At 34.4% G+C, this 15,896-nt stretch overlaps 1 protein-coding gene across 2 annotated transcripts in view; it reads right to left on the bottom strand.

Annotated features, from left to right (window-relative positions):
• LOC126966691 (protein artichoke) overlaps window positions 1-15,896 on the bottom strand; it is a 441,824-nt gene that overhangs the window by 393,731 nt on the left and 32,197 nt on the right. The window lies entirely within an intron of this gene.

Here is a 15,896-nt window from a genome sequence, read left to right as displayed (position 1 = left end):
TAGACAACTACATCCCAGTTAAAGTTAAGTCCAAATCTAAATTCCCTGTATAAGCCTGTATATTCCCGGAAAAGCTTAAAAAACATAGAAATTGGAAGGAAACTAACAATCCTCGCGACTATGATGAATTTGTGATACTCAGGTCAAGGCAAAAAAATATTCAAAAGAAGTGCTTTACAGATTATACAGAGCGCATGCAAGATTATATTCGTAAAGATCCTAAAGTCGTTTACTCCTACATAAAATCACTCAAAAACAAAAACAATGGGTATCCTGTAAAACTCACGTTGGGACAATCTACATATTCCGATGAAATAACAGTATGCAATGGCTTTAGTAAATACTTTGAAAGCGTATTCGTAAAACCAGCAAATTCAAGCGATGCGCCAAGTTTCACAAACATTACACACAACGAAACGATATGCAATATTATTATTCGAGAAGATGAAACTCTCAAATTGCTAAAGTCGTTGGATACAAATAAGGGAGCCGGTAGTGATGGCATTCCCTCAATTTTTCTACATAAATGTGCTTCTTCCTTGGCTAAGCCCCTTTCCATAATCTTTAATCTGTCCCTTAACGTTTTTTGCGCCTTCCCAGATAAATGGAAAGAAGCTTTAATAGTTCCCATTCATAAAAGTGGATCAAAAACTAAAATTGAGAACTACCGGCCAATATCAATCCTCAATGGGATAAGCAAACTATTTGAGACGGTTATCTGCAAGCGGATTACCCCAACAATTGCTAGGTCTATCCCCTTCGAACAACATGGTTTTATGAAGGATCGTTCCACCGTAACTAACTTGGCGGTATTCACCGATTACGTTTTAAAGTGCATGGATGAGAGGTATCAGGTAGATGTGATCTACACAGACTTTGAAAAAGCATTTGACCGTGTGGATCACATAATATTACTACAGAAGTTAAATGCACTCGGAATTTGTGGGAATCTGCACAGATGGTTCACCTCATATATCACGAATCGTATGCAAGCTGTTGTGACGGGTAGCGCCAGAAGCGACTTCGTGTCAATACCATCAGGTGTGCCACAAGGCTCTATCCTTGGCCCGCTTTTGTATAATGCCTATTTATTCGATATAGGAATTTTCTTTACTCACAGCCAACATTTAATGTTTGCAGACGACAAAAAAATCTTCCTCAAAATACGTGATATTGATGACTGTTACAAGTTGCAAACAGACCTGAATGCTTTGTCTGAATATTATAGTAATAATAGGATTGTCGTTAACGTTAAAAAATGCCACTACATAACATTGACACGTAAAGTAAATCCAATACTTTTCGATTACAAGATAAACGGCGGATCAATATCTAAAGTGAGCTCAGTTAGAGACTTGGGAGTCAAAATTGATACTAAGCTTTCTATGAACGACCAGGTTAATATCGTAGCAGATAAAGCATATAAACAGCTGGGATTCATCAAACGCGCAACTAGTAATTTCAGCAACATAGAGTGCATAAAAAGTCTGTACTTCAGTTATGTTCGCAGTGCACTTGAGTATGCAAGTAACATCTGGTCACCTTACTACATCATACACAAACAAAGGATTGAATCCATACAAAAGCAATTCCTAAAGTATCTAGCGTTCAAGCAATTTAAAAACTTTTCATGCTATGAAGAAGCTTGTAAGCACTACGAAATTGACACTTTAGAGAATCGAAGAAAGCTAAACGATATGCTGCTATTGCAAGCAATCCTAAATGGTAAAATTGATTGTCCCTTATTAGCGAGTTTTTCATTGAACGTCCCATCATTTAGAACTCGTCACACGCACTTTCTGGCTGTACCAAAAGCTAACACCAATTACACACAAAACTCTGTTCTGCAACGTCTGGCTCTCACCTACAATAAAGCTTATTTTAATTTAGATATGTTTTGCTTGTCCAAAGTACAGCTAAAAAAGAAATAAGAAATATACATCGACTGCAATGATTATCCAAACACACACATACTACATACACCCTCAAATACACTACACACAATCTTACATACACGCACACACACTCCTGTAACCTTATTTTGTAAACCTTATTTTCTAAGTAGCTTATTATAGTAATTGTAAATATTTTGTTAGCTTATTCTGGCTTGTTTAAATCATAAAATGTTACTTCTTTTGTTTAATACCTATATACTGTAATCAGTTTTTGGCCTTATTTTTATACTTAATAATGTAATTATATTGTATATAAATTGTGACGCTGTAGATTACATGAAAATAAATAAATAAATAACAAATTGTTTAGAACAACACGAATATACAGCAGTACAGACATAATAATTTTATCTACAGCCTGTATTTATAGCTATGTTTTAACGTGGTTTAGGAAGAAATTGATGCAATAGTAAATACCAACAAATGCACCCTATTAGAAAGTAATTACTATTTTCATCGGTGATTATAAAATATTTAATGATAATTAGTTGTTGCACATTAACAGAAATTATTACGCAGTTAATTATAACATATCTTAATTTCTAGTTCGTATTGGACTTTAAGAGAATAATTTATTTGCCTTTCTACTCATCAATATACCGACCATTATAATATTCGAATAAAGTCAATAAAACTTTTACGATTCTACTGTATTTTAACCGACTTCAAAAAAGTAGGAGGTTCTCAATTCGTCGGTATGTTTTACGTCGCGCGTGCTACTCAAGCACATCTCACCTATAAATATGAATGTAGATGCAAAACCTTGGCTGACACCGATTCCAAAAATAACAATAATCGTAACTAGAATTAGATTAATTTATTAGATTGTATATAAAAATACGCAATTAGTTTTATACTTTTTAGTGCATATTATATATTTTATTTTAAACTTAATTAGTTTATGAAACGATTTGGAAAATTACATTTGTTATATTCGGACTTAAACAACGAATCTTACTTTAAAATTGTAATTATTATCTGAAATTAATATAAATGGCATTATCATTCTCTTATTATAAGAAATGTATCACCACGCAAAATAGCCGCGCTGTATTAGTCGTGTTACGGATAGGATTACCTATAAGAAATGTATTTTTTCTTTCAATTGGTATAATTTTTAGAAGTTGAATTTAATTTATAAAAGTTTTTACTAGTTTATATTCTTTTTTAAATTCTTTTTCTAAATATATTCTTTTTTATATAAAAGGATTGGTGGGGCAGTCTCCCATGGACATTCGCAACAACAGGTATCAAGAGATGCGTCGCCAGCCATTAAGGGTTCTCTTATTGAAGGTCCCTAAGTCGTATCGGTTCGAGAATACAGCAGTCGGTTATCGATTCCACAAAGTGGCTGTATTCGAAGCATGTCATATACCTAGGTAGTAAAAACATATATATTTATAACAACATTTACAAGTGTAATAACTTACTGCAGTACGAATAAAAGTGGTATTTAATACCGACACATTCTGAATCATCTTTAATATCATTCTTAAAAGCAGTGAAAGGACTTAAAATATGAATGAATTAATTAACAAAAATAAATACTAAACAGCGGAATATTTGGTTAACTATCACAAATTCTGAAATTCGATTTTAATATTGCCAATAATAGCTTAGTGCTGTTATGTATTGTGAGGAAATATTAACGATTTAAGAAAAGTTTAATGTACTTACAAAAAATTAATGAACTCCTCAGGAAAGAAAAAAGTTTAAACGAACAATTAATTACTATTTTCACTAGAAAAGTTTTACTATTCCCAATATCTAATCTAGGCATTTTATGAGCAATTTACATTTTTTGGTTTTCTTTTTATTAATAACACAAAACAACGCCAGATTAGTTAATCAACCCGGTTTTAAGTATAATTTGTACTCCGCACACGATTTACGTACAAATATAACTTCACAACTTACTCTACAAATAACTTCTGAAACAGGTAATAAGAAATTAGGCCCGACATATTAAAACGATACTTATAATGAGTCATTACTTAATTTAATAACGATGTAATTATTAAATTTTCTGCTTTTATATATTATGCATTTGCAAGCCTTCAATTATTTTCTGTTCCTTTTACCAGATTTATGATGATATAATTAATACGTCTTCCGTTTATTTCCTTTACTCCGAAAATTTGTATATATTTTATTTAGTAGTATTATGTAGTATACTTAACATCGCAGATAGATCTATGGGAATTATGTTTTGTTGTGTGTGTCACACTAATATGAAGATATTGATGTGATCTTTATGAATATATGAGGCGAGGAACTAAATGAAAGTATAATAATAGAATCAACATACAAAGAAACGCACAAATGAAGTTGATCCCCATTAAGGCGAGAGTAAGCTGAAAACACGCAAACAAGAGAGACAAGAGACAAGTTTTATCGTGAAAATATAGCATTTGGAACATATGTATATAACTATGTGTAACAAAATAAAGTGTTGTACATAAAGTACCTTATCCTCTTACAGTTTACACATACCCTTAAGTCTTATTGGAGGTTGTCAATGCCTGCTCTTGGTTATAGTTAAGAAATGGATTTTTAGATCTTTTATAAAGTTTTTTGTTCCAAATATAATCATATTTCATACAGAGTTAAACAAACATACAAAGAATTACGGGTCGTACTTCAGTCGGACGGTTAACTTAGTTGGTAAGAGCGCTGGGGCATATTCTGAGAGGCACGGGTTCGCATCCCGCATCGTCCATAAATTTTGGTACATATTAAATTGGTGTATGATAATTCATGTTAGGTATATATAGTCAAACAGTAAATCTACGTATGTACGTACCTGTAGTTCATAAGTACGTACATGGCGGAAAGCATGTAGGTATATATTTATATTCAAAAACTTAACAATGTGCACGCACCGCCTTCTAACCATAGTAGAGCATTAGTACTGTTTACACACTAAAACAACATATAATGATTTTGAAATTAAAACTATCCAAAATTAAAGACATAATTTTACCAGAGTTATGAATAAAATTTGAAAACAATATTTTATGAATGATGCGGGACTCGAACCGACGACCTTCGCGTTCCGTGCGAGTGCTCTTCCAACTGAGCTAACCGTTCGAATGATGTATTGTATGACGTACGTATAAATCTTGTATGTTTTTTTCAACCCTCAGGTTGTGACTTCATCTACAGGATCTAGTTTGTTAATTAACAATGTATTAATCCTAGAAGTGAATGTTATCACTTTAAAAACATAACATATTGTTTAAATGTTATGAATCTGTTTCCTGGTGTAATATTGCAGGTTAGTATAATAGAATGAGAAGCTAAGCTATTGGATACGGTTCATAAAACTGAAATAATTGAGTTAAATTACATAACTATAATATTTGCAAGTAATAAATGAATATTCATAAGTAGAAAGTTGTTATACATTCGTGTCAGAAGATAAATAAAAATACTTTAAGAGGTTCCAAGAATGACATTGGATATAGACGACTTTGAGATGTTCATTAAAATATTTGCATTGCTGAATCCCTCTTGCGAAATGGAAATATAATTAGTGAGCCAATCCCATGGGATTCAATTTAAGTTACTTTTTAAGTATCTTTTCAAATTCAACAAACAAAACAAAAATTCAACTTTTAAAATTCATCGACAGGATTTGTGATGCTTTTGTGTACAAGAGGAAAAATTTTTGAGTTGCCAGAAATTTTTAATTGAATATCTGAATGGAATTAGTTCAAAGCGTTTTTTTTTACAACCTTATTAAAAGCTGGCTAAGGGTTTGTTTTGATTGACAGACGTGCACAATATCGAGTAAGAAAATTCTGCTATCGAAATATTATAAAGTTTAGGTTATGTGTTTTCTTATAATCTATTCTAATAAAACAAGGAGATAAAGTTTGTAGTTTATAGGGGTTAATCTCAGGATCTGCAGAACAGATTTTGGAAATTCTAATACCAATAGAAGCTACATTATTTGAGGCTATAGAATAATCTAATAATAAATAAAAGACTTTTTGGTGGTAGTTGGTTTTGCAAAGTAAGTCGGACAAAAAGCGTCACCAATTATTTTAAGTGCTTTGTCACGGGGATGTGACTAAATGCTCGTATCAAAGAAAAGCTTATATACCAAAAATAAGTTTCTGGCTGTTTTTTCGTAGTCTTTCCAGCATTTTACTACGTTACTTTGGTCGGTGAGCTTCAATAAGAACTTCGAACACAATTAGGTAGATCTTTACCAACGCAGAAGACCAGATAGTAAGGTGTGCCAATTAAGTTGTCCACTCATTTTACACTTCTAAATTTATAGCGTGCTCTTAAGAAATAATTCGCTATTTTTCTCTGCAGTTACCCAAATGTTTGGAACACATTTCCGGTAATATATGAATAAATGAGGATCTAAATAGACAATTACACAAAGCTGAAGTCATTTCGTGGGTAATTTCTTGCCCCGACGGCCGACGCTGCTATTTAGCCCCGTTTCATTTCACTCCGCAATGTTCAGGACATTCTAATAACACACAACTTGTGTCAACAATAAAGAGCGAAAACTATTTAATAACAATATAAAATGTATTTTCAATAGTACCTACTTCAATTCCACAAATATTATAGAAAAGTATAGGTTTAGTTAACTTGAAAATATCTTTATAGTTTTTTTTACTTATTCTTCTCAATCTGTTCAAAGTCGCCTATAAGGATTATTATTAAGGGAATAGTTTCACAGTGTGTACTGGGTTTATTTTACTTATTAATTAATTTATTTTATTAAATTGTGTTACATGCGACTTAGTTACTAAACAAAATTGTAGTACTAAATAATTATCACATGCACCTCGTAATGAGGCATAGCAATGAACGACAGAGGGGCAGACATTCAAATATATTTTTCCTCGAGGTATTCATTAATAGAATAGTAACATTTCTCCAAAAGTAACTTTTTCAAAGAGCTTATGAATTTTTTAATATTGGTTGCAGCTTTAAAGTGTTCTGGTAACATTTTTTTAATATAACTGTTACGTTTATAGCTACCGAATAACATGATCTTGCTAGAACCCCTACAAACATGATTAATTTTTTTTATCATATTCTGTAACAGTCCCAGTTCAGTTTTATTTATAATTTTATTCACCGAGATTACGATATTGCTAGAGAATGCAACGAGGGTGTAGTTTAATAGACAAGAGGCTTAGCCGGAAACATCAGTACCTTCGAGTAAGTGAACGGAGTAATTTATAGTGCTGTCGTAGATTAATAAAATATGCTTTATTAATCTGTGAGTGCTATATATAACATACAGATTACCTAATTTAAATATTATTAATTTTAGAAAAAATTTGAAAAATAGTTTTACAGTATTGTTTTAAATAAAATATGAATAGCCCAACAAAAACAAATAAGTGCAGGTTAGAAATTGATAAAAATGCTACGTTTCTGTCGAATTTGTATGAAATAGATGATGCAGTTTCAGACCAGTTTACACATTTAAATGAAAGCACTTTTCGACAAGCTAAAGCAAAAAAGTAAACTGTTATCCGAGGGGAGAACGAACGGGAGAAAGAGATTACTTCAAAGGTACTTATTTCCGTACGTGGGTGTACTTTGTAGGTTCAAGACGATATTGAGTGTTTCAATAGACTGTTGCACTTTCCCCCTAATGTTACATTGTGTTTTTTAATAATCCTAATATTATTATAATCTTAGAAAAATAATTGAAAATATCCATTTTAAAAATTAAAGGCGGATAATTATCTGAAGTCTTTTTGATACAACTTTTGTATGTATATTGTAACTACCAAGAATATTAATCCTATCAAATAAACGAAAAACGTGTTAGAAACCATAGACACAATATACTAGCGTATATACAAACAACGCTTGCGAGAGAAAAGAGCATCTATAACGGAGATACAGCAAGATAGACAAAGAAGTGAATCTTTTGTTACTGTAACTGATTCTGATGGACAAGACGTATACGTTACTAGCTGACCCAGCAAACGTTGTATTGTTATTTAAAGTAATCAAAAAAAATCAATAATTAAAATTTTTGTGGTATAAAAAATAGACGACGACCGATTCTCAGACCTACCAAATATATCGTACATAAAAATTATCGTACTACAATAATCATTACATTCGATTGCCATCTTGGAACCCAATAGCGGATTCGTAGATGGAATAGAATAATATAAAAATCGCGATACAAAAGTAATTGTAGATCGTAGAAGGGCGAAAATTTTAATTTTATGTATTTTTTGAAGCTGAATCATAATAAAATAAAAATAAAAAAAGTTTCATACGACTTTTCTAACTGCTACACCACGCTGGTAATATAATTTATTGCAACTGTTTCACCAGCATATTTGTTTATAATAAATGACACACTTTCAGGATTATTGTCACATTAATATGGCACTTTCCCACGAGCATAAACTAATAATTTCTATAACATAGGCTTAGATAATTTATACGTCTAGATAGAGCCTCTTGCTGCTAGACAACCGATAAAAATAGGCCATGTTTATAACTTTAGTGTGCGTGACAAGGTATATCTTACACTCGCCATTTGTGTCACTTTGCGTGCATTGCTTAAAATAGAGGTTAACTGTCAACCTTAATTTTTTTCGACGTTTTCACATCTGTCACAGTCTATCTTGACGTATAAATGATAAAAGAACATAGGTATACGTAGTTACAAGAGGCGCCTCGCAATAATTTAGTTTCAACGTAGTTGTTAATTAATAACTGTACTAAAGTCAATAACGGTGGATGTAGCTGTTAATGAGTTTTTAAGGCTGCAAGGACGGTCTTAGTTCTCGGAACACGCAACGGCCAACATTTTTCTTTAGTCCACCGGATGTAGGCTAAGCTAACTGTCGCTATTACTGTATTTATACGCATCAACTAAGACCTAAGGAGACAGTAAATTGAAAAAAATAAGTATTGATTTGATATTATTGAGTCACCTTTTTTCAATTTCTTTTTATTTGTTGAAAGTCTGTAAATTTTCATGTGATGTTATATTCACAAATAGGAGGCTCTTTTGCACAGGATGCCGGCTAGGTTATGGATTCCACAACGGCGCCCATTTCTGCCGTGAAGCTTTAATGTGAAAGCATTATTTGTGGTGCCGTTTAGAATTTTTGGGTTTTTCGAGAATCCTGAGTGGCACTGTATTGTTATTGGCAGGGCGTATCAATTAGCATCATGTGAACGTCGTGCTCGTCTAGTCCCTTATTATCATTTAAAAATAATTGTGACTAAGTTGCTCGTTTTGTAAAGTAATACATTGAATGAGTGTTTAATTGTTGTTCCCAGGTATTGAAATAAACTCAAATATGTTTGTATTGTATTGTTGTAGATATTGTAGGATGTCACGAATATAGTTTTGAAAAAAAATTTCAATTACATCTTGTTATGGAAATGTTTTTCCCTCTTCTTCTACTCCGCAAACCCTTTCATTTGATACCCATATCATAGTGGTTTATTTAAAATGTCTATGTGGCTAACCATTAACCCTCGATAAGAACCAAGCCATTTATTATTATCGATTTATTTACAAATAAGACTGAACTTCATAATTAAATGCCTAATTATCTGTGGTATTGATTCATGAAGAGATTCTGTAACGTTAACTCTGGATGTCAATGCAGTTTCTGCTTATTATAAAAGTATATTGTCATTGGAATTGTACGAAAATGTAAGTTTTAGCTGAATCGGTTGAGGAATACTTTTGACCCGTACTAATTAACAAACTTACACGGCAAGCTAAATAGACGTTTAAAAATCATATAACAGATTTATTACACCTACTTATGGGAACTTTAGAAAGACTTTACTTCCACGCATAGCTCACGTTTGACTGTTCAAACAACTACATAACAGCCAAGTAATTAAAAATACATGTCAAATGCACCGTTTGGTTCCAGCAATTTGAAAGGCATATGCGTCACATATCGGAGGGCTCCTGTATCTCATTTGTATCAGAAGCGAATAGACATATTGGTTCATGTTTAATGGATGTGCCCCATGCGGTCGTTAGTCAACGAGGCATAGGTTTAACTGTGCAGAGTAAATATATTCAGACATATTTGTCTTAAATGTACTATATGAATTAGTTTGCGATATTTCTCAATTTTTTTAAGTTCTATACGTAGGGGAACCGCCATTAGGCTGGTTTCAAAAATTCCCGCCAGTTTAAATTCTATTGTCTAGTGTATTCTGTACGTCACTACTGACTATTTAATTTGAAAGTAGTCGTTTACCGCCATTAGGTCGGTGTTTGGTGTTATCGATGTTAAAAAGATTTTTTGGGAAAAAAGTAAGTATTTTTAATATGCTTTGAAATCTAATAGTTTAAAACGTTGTTAATAGTCACTAATATTTTATATGCCATTGGTTCTTTTCTTTAACAAGTATTAAAACAATAGTAAACTTACGAGATAAGTAAACCCAAAATTATTTGAAATCCACCGTTTTGTTGAAGTTGGAGTAGTGTTGTACCTCGGTCACTGTCAATCATTTGTACCTTGTTCAGTGGCCAGGAAACATTTAGATGTTGTGCTTGGGACATCCAAATAATTGACCTTTCAAAATATACAAGAATAGCTTGAGTACAATTCGTCAAATAAAAATAGATATCTAAAAAACTGTCCTAGTTACAACAGGCTCATACGTACATATTTTGAGGATAGTTGTATTACGTATTATTGTCTTAAAAAAGTTTTCACATGACAGACCACAGGGTCTATTTTTTTTTTTTAAAGTATATAATGCAAGGAGCATATAATGCGGATTATACGTTTTGGCCCAAGTTTATCTTAATTTCGGGTACTCAAATTTAATTTAATTTAGCGGCTCATAATTACTGTAATGGCCTGGGTGAACTTTGTTCATCTATTAATGGCTTTAATAAAGAAAGATAATATTATATTTATTAGGCTATGGTTTGCTAATGAAAAAAGACAACAATGTGATGCTCTGGTTACCTCTACTCTTGATGCGGCTCTAACCTTATTGCACGTTTCTGAGTTGCAAATACACCCTGTAATAATCGAGTTAAATGAGTCCAACTCTATTTGAATTTATAGATATTGTAGGACCAACATTTTAAATGAGAAGAGTGGTTATATTGTACTTAAAATCTTATTATTATTCAAATATAAATATTATTCAAAGATTCATAGATGTAATTTTATGTCGATTAAAAAAAGGAGTAGATTTTCAGTTGATATTGTTATGTGAGGTATTAACGAATGTGCCAAAATAGAGACACAAAAGTTAGGGTAATTGATCTCATTTTCAGGTAACCTTTTTGTTACAAGTTTTTAAGGAGCCAAGCCAGGAGTTAAATATTATTTTACGGAAGAAGGACAAACAACAGTGCGGGTCACCTGATATTACGTGATCACCGCCGCCCACATTCTCGTGCAAGACCACAGGAATTACATGTGCATCGTCAGCTTTTCAGAAATATATACGCGCTTTTTGTAAATATACAGCTTGGTTGTACGTGGAAGAAAGTTCTTTGAAAACCGCATTCAGATGGTGGGGATGATATTGCATTTTGTGGCATGTCGTGCGAAGGGAAGAAATCAGAACAAACAGCTCTTTGGAAAACTCCCCGTGATAATTGCAGTAGAAGACACACAATGAAAGGACGACAATATATATATATGTATAATATCTTATAGGCAGAAGTATTGAATAGCAGGAACACTATATTCAAGATCATACGATCTTGAATGTAATACTACAAAGACATTTGTTATTTATAATTCATACATTTAATACAAATCATAATAGGTATATATATTTGGAAGACTGATCTCTGTTCCATGTTTGATGATGATTCTTCCGTGGCAATTAATGATGACATAACCTTACATAATTTATACGTCTAGATAGAGTCGCTTGCAGCTAGACAACCGATAAAACAGGCCATGTTTGTTACTTTAGTGTGCGTGAGAAGCTACGTCTTACGTTCGCGATTTGTATGACACTTTGTGTTAGTGGAATATAGAGGGAGACAAACGATACGATGGGAAGATGATTTCAAAACGATTGCTGGACCGACATGGAGTAGGACAACTTACGACAGGATAATGTGGAAAGATCTGGAGGAGGCCTATGTTGGTGAACAAGCGAGCAATGATTAACATAAGATATTGTATATATTAGGTTGTATAAAATTATAATCATTTAGTATATTAAGTTGTAGCATAAGTTAAAAATGTAACTTTTTAGTTTACTTGCAATAAAGCCTTCATTCATTCAAAACTCTAAACATAATTTTTATCAACGTTTTCGCAGCTGTTTCATAGTCTATCTAGAGGTATAATTGATCTAAGAACATATAGTATCCAGAGTGACCCATGTGGATCAGTATGGGGAAGTCCGAAACTATAAGAAATACAAAGATCTTACATACCTACCATTTTTTTCATCATCAGCCGGAAGACGTCCACTGCCGGACAAAGGCCTCCCCCAAAGATTTCCACGAAGACCGGTCCTGCACTGCCCTCATCTAACGTATTCCGGCGATCTTGACCAGATCATCGGTCCATCTTGTGTGGTACCTACCAATACTGCGTCTTCCGGTACTTGGTCACCATTCGAGGACTTTACTGCGCCAACGGCCATCTGTCCGTCGAACTAAGTGCCCTGCCCACTGCCACTTCAGTTTCGCAATCATTTAGGCTATGTCGGTAACTTTGGTTCTCCTACGGATCTCCTCATACATTGTATATAAGATATACATGTAAAATAAGCGCTTATGACGTAAGTTATGGAGAGCGCCCGTACAATGAAACAAAACATAACATGTACATTGTTCATTTGTTAAATACTAACTCTTAGGTAGACGCACTGTAAGTGAAATAGCTCCAAGAGTTGGCGTTATTAAAATGCGTTTTTATCTGTTAGAATGCGATTTTTTGGAAATTTATGTATCGATATTAAAAGAACCAAATCCTATCTACATACAAATTTGATCAAACACTCAATTTATTTTATAGTATTTTTAATACTATTTACTGTACCCGCTAGTAAGCTATCTCAATTTTTATCAATGGCTTGATCGTGTATTTATAATTTGCTTTAATTTACTTATATTATTCTTGAAAATGAGTTCTCCTGGGGCTTCAAAGTCAATTATGTTAACTGAAACAACCTTCTGTCCTACAATAATAGAGTTAAGAAAATACGTTGGAATAAGCTTGCTTCACAAATCTTTGGGATTTTAACACTTTATAAATCTTTGGGACCCATTTCTTTTCATGCGACTATCGCGAGGCAAAAGGATGCTTATTTTTTACCATTATATAAGTATGTATGTGAGAGAATATTAATATAGTAATTCAGAACAACATTTAAAGAAATAAACTGTCATAACCATAATGTTAACAGTAGGAACAAACATAAGCTTATATTGCCTACTAGTCGATGCTAGCGATGCTTTCTAAAGAAGATTTCAAAAAAATTGTTCTATATAAATGTAATACGAAATTCATTTACTATTCGTATAACATAAATGACTTTCTTAATTATACCACAAGCTATTAAATATTAAGTTCTATTTTACGATATTACATTGTAACCATATTTAAAAAAAAAAGAAGTCTGCTGAGTGTCTTGGGCCCATTCTTCTCAGGTCTGTGGCATACTTTTTCGATTGTGTGGTAATTTTTGACTTTCATTCAGTGATATCATAAACTATTTTGAATAAAAATATTTGAGTTTGAGGGTGTGTATGTATGTATATTTAACAGTTCCCTGTAACATGGTTTATAGTTAATATAAAACTTTAAATTTGTATTAAAATTAATAAAAAAACAGATGACTTTAAATTATCAACAAAAATTTACGCCTGGCAACCCTTATATTGCGGCTCACTGAGAGCTGTTAACCATATTTTTTTTCGATTCTTTACATAATTTCCTTTAAAATGACAATATGTACAATTTATTAAAAAAAATATAAGAGGTGCAATTTACATCAGAAAATTAATTATACAAAAATTATAAGCTTTCTAAATTAGAATTCAAAAACATATTTAGGACTTTTTATGTTCCTTACAATAATAATGTTTAAACAATTTATAATTATTTATTAAAGGTATAGCTTTTTATGTTAAGTCGTAGTCCTACTGGTCCTATGGTTATGAGTATCTGAGTCGCAACGCAATACAAAATGACCTCAGACGTAGTGTTATGAAATTCGACCCTGGTCGTATTACAGTGTGTCCGATAACCGTACGTCATGTGCCTGTAGTTACACCGGCAATCATACATTTCACAACACTACCCATACAACAGTGGCGACATTGAAAGGTCCACCTAGTACTGACACAATACAGTACTTTAACATCACGAACCGACGCACGCACACATACACACGATTTACACAGCCACTAAGCAATCTTTGGGGAGACAAAATTATTGGGTGCCACGCCGTGCTCCGTTGAGATTAGCCGCTGTCCGAGTTAAATTATCTGCGCCACGACGCCGTTTATTGTTCAAAATTCTAAAGAGCTAAAATACAAAATCCTAACGTCAAGCGTTGCTTTTTTTTATGGAATAGGAGGACAAACGAGCGTACGGGTCACCTGTGAGTGATCACCGCCGCCCACACTCTCCTGCAACACCAGAGGAATCACAAGAGCGTTGCCGGCCTTTAAGGAAGGTGTACGCGCTTTTCTTGAAGGTACCCATGTGGTATCGTCCCGGAAACACCGCACAAAGAAGGTCATTCCACAGCTTCGTGATACGAGGAAGAAAGCTCCTTGAAAACCACACTGTGGAGGACCGCCACATATCCAGATGGTGGGGATGATATCGTAACTTGTGGCGTGTCGTGCGAAGGTGAAATTCGGCGGCAGGAATCAGGTTAAACAGCTCTTCGGAACACTCCCCGTGATAAATGCGGTAGAAAACACACAATGAAGCGACGTCTCTACGCAACGCCAAGTGATCCAGCCGTTCACAGAGTACTGGGTCCCCGACAATTCGAGCTGCTCTGCGTTGCACGCGGTCAAATGGATCGAGCTGATACTGGGGTGCGCCAGACCAGAGATGACAGCAATACTCCATGTGAGGTCGGACCTGCGCTTTGTAGAGCGCAAGAATGTGGGCCGGCTTGAAGTATTGCCATGCTCTATTTATGACGAACAGTTTCTTTGAAGCCAGTTTGGCTTTGCCCTCCAGATGGCCACAGAATTGGCAATTGCTCGAGATTTCGAGACCCAGTATTCCAATAGGCGAGGCTTTAAGGGAAGTGTTCTCGAAGAGCGGTGATTCGGCAAATGGGGTTTTTTTAGTGGTTAACGCGCAAACTTGAGTCTCGATAGAAGACACAAGTTTCTCCCGGCACTGGTCGATGTTTTCCCGAGAGAGACCTGCATGGCCCGTGTATACGGCATCACCAGTGCTGTCGTCTGCATAGCAATGCATGTTGGCGATGTCCAACATATCATTGATATGCAGAAGAAACAGCGTGGGAGATAGCACACAGCCTTGGGGCACTCCAGCGTTCACGGGTTTGGGATTCGAGCAATAACCGTCGATAACGACCTGTATGCTGCGCCCAGTGAGGAAGCTGGAGGTCCACTTGCATAAGCTCTCGGGAAGCCCAAATGATGGAAGTTTTGCGAGGAGCGCCTTGTGCCATAGACGATCAAAGGCCTTCGCTATATCCAGACCAACTGCCAGGCCTTCCCCCTTGCTTTCAATAGCCGCCGCCCATCTATGCCCTGCACTTTTCCCGGGGCGTAAAAAGAATAAGGGAGTCCCAGGCCCATGGGTGTCGTAAGAGGCGACTAAGGGCTTTTTAGAAGTGGGAGAGTCACGCTGCCGTCTTTTGACGTCAGCACAATCGGGCCAGACTCGTCCGGGTTAATTATCACACTCGCACAGAATACCGGCGTGAAGTAGCGGCCTAGTGCCGATATGTTTCGCATAGGTTAGT

Source organism: Leptidea sinapis, chromosome 11 (genome assembly GCF_905404315.1).
Source record: "Leptidea sinapis chromosome 11, ilLepSina1.1, whole genome shotgun sequence".
Lineage (NCBI taxonomy): Eukaryota > Metazoa > Arthropoda > Insecta > Lepidoptera > Pieridae > Leptidea > Leptidea sinapis.
This window is presented reverse-complemented; position numbering and strand designations above follow the sequence as displayed.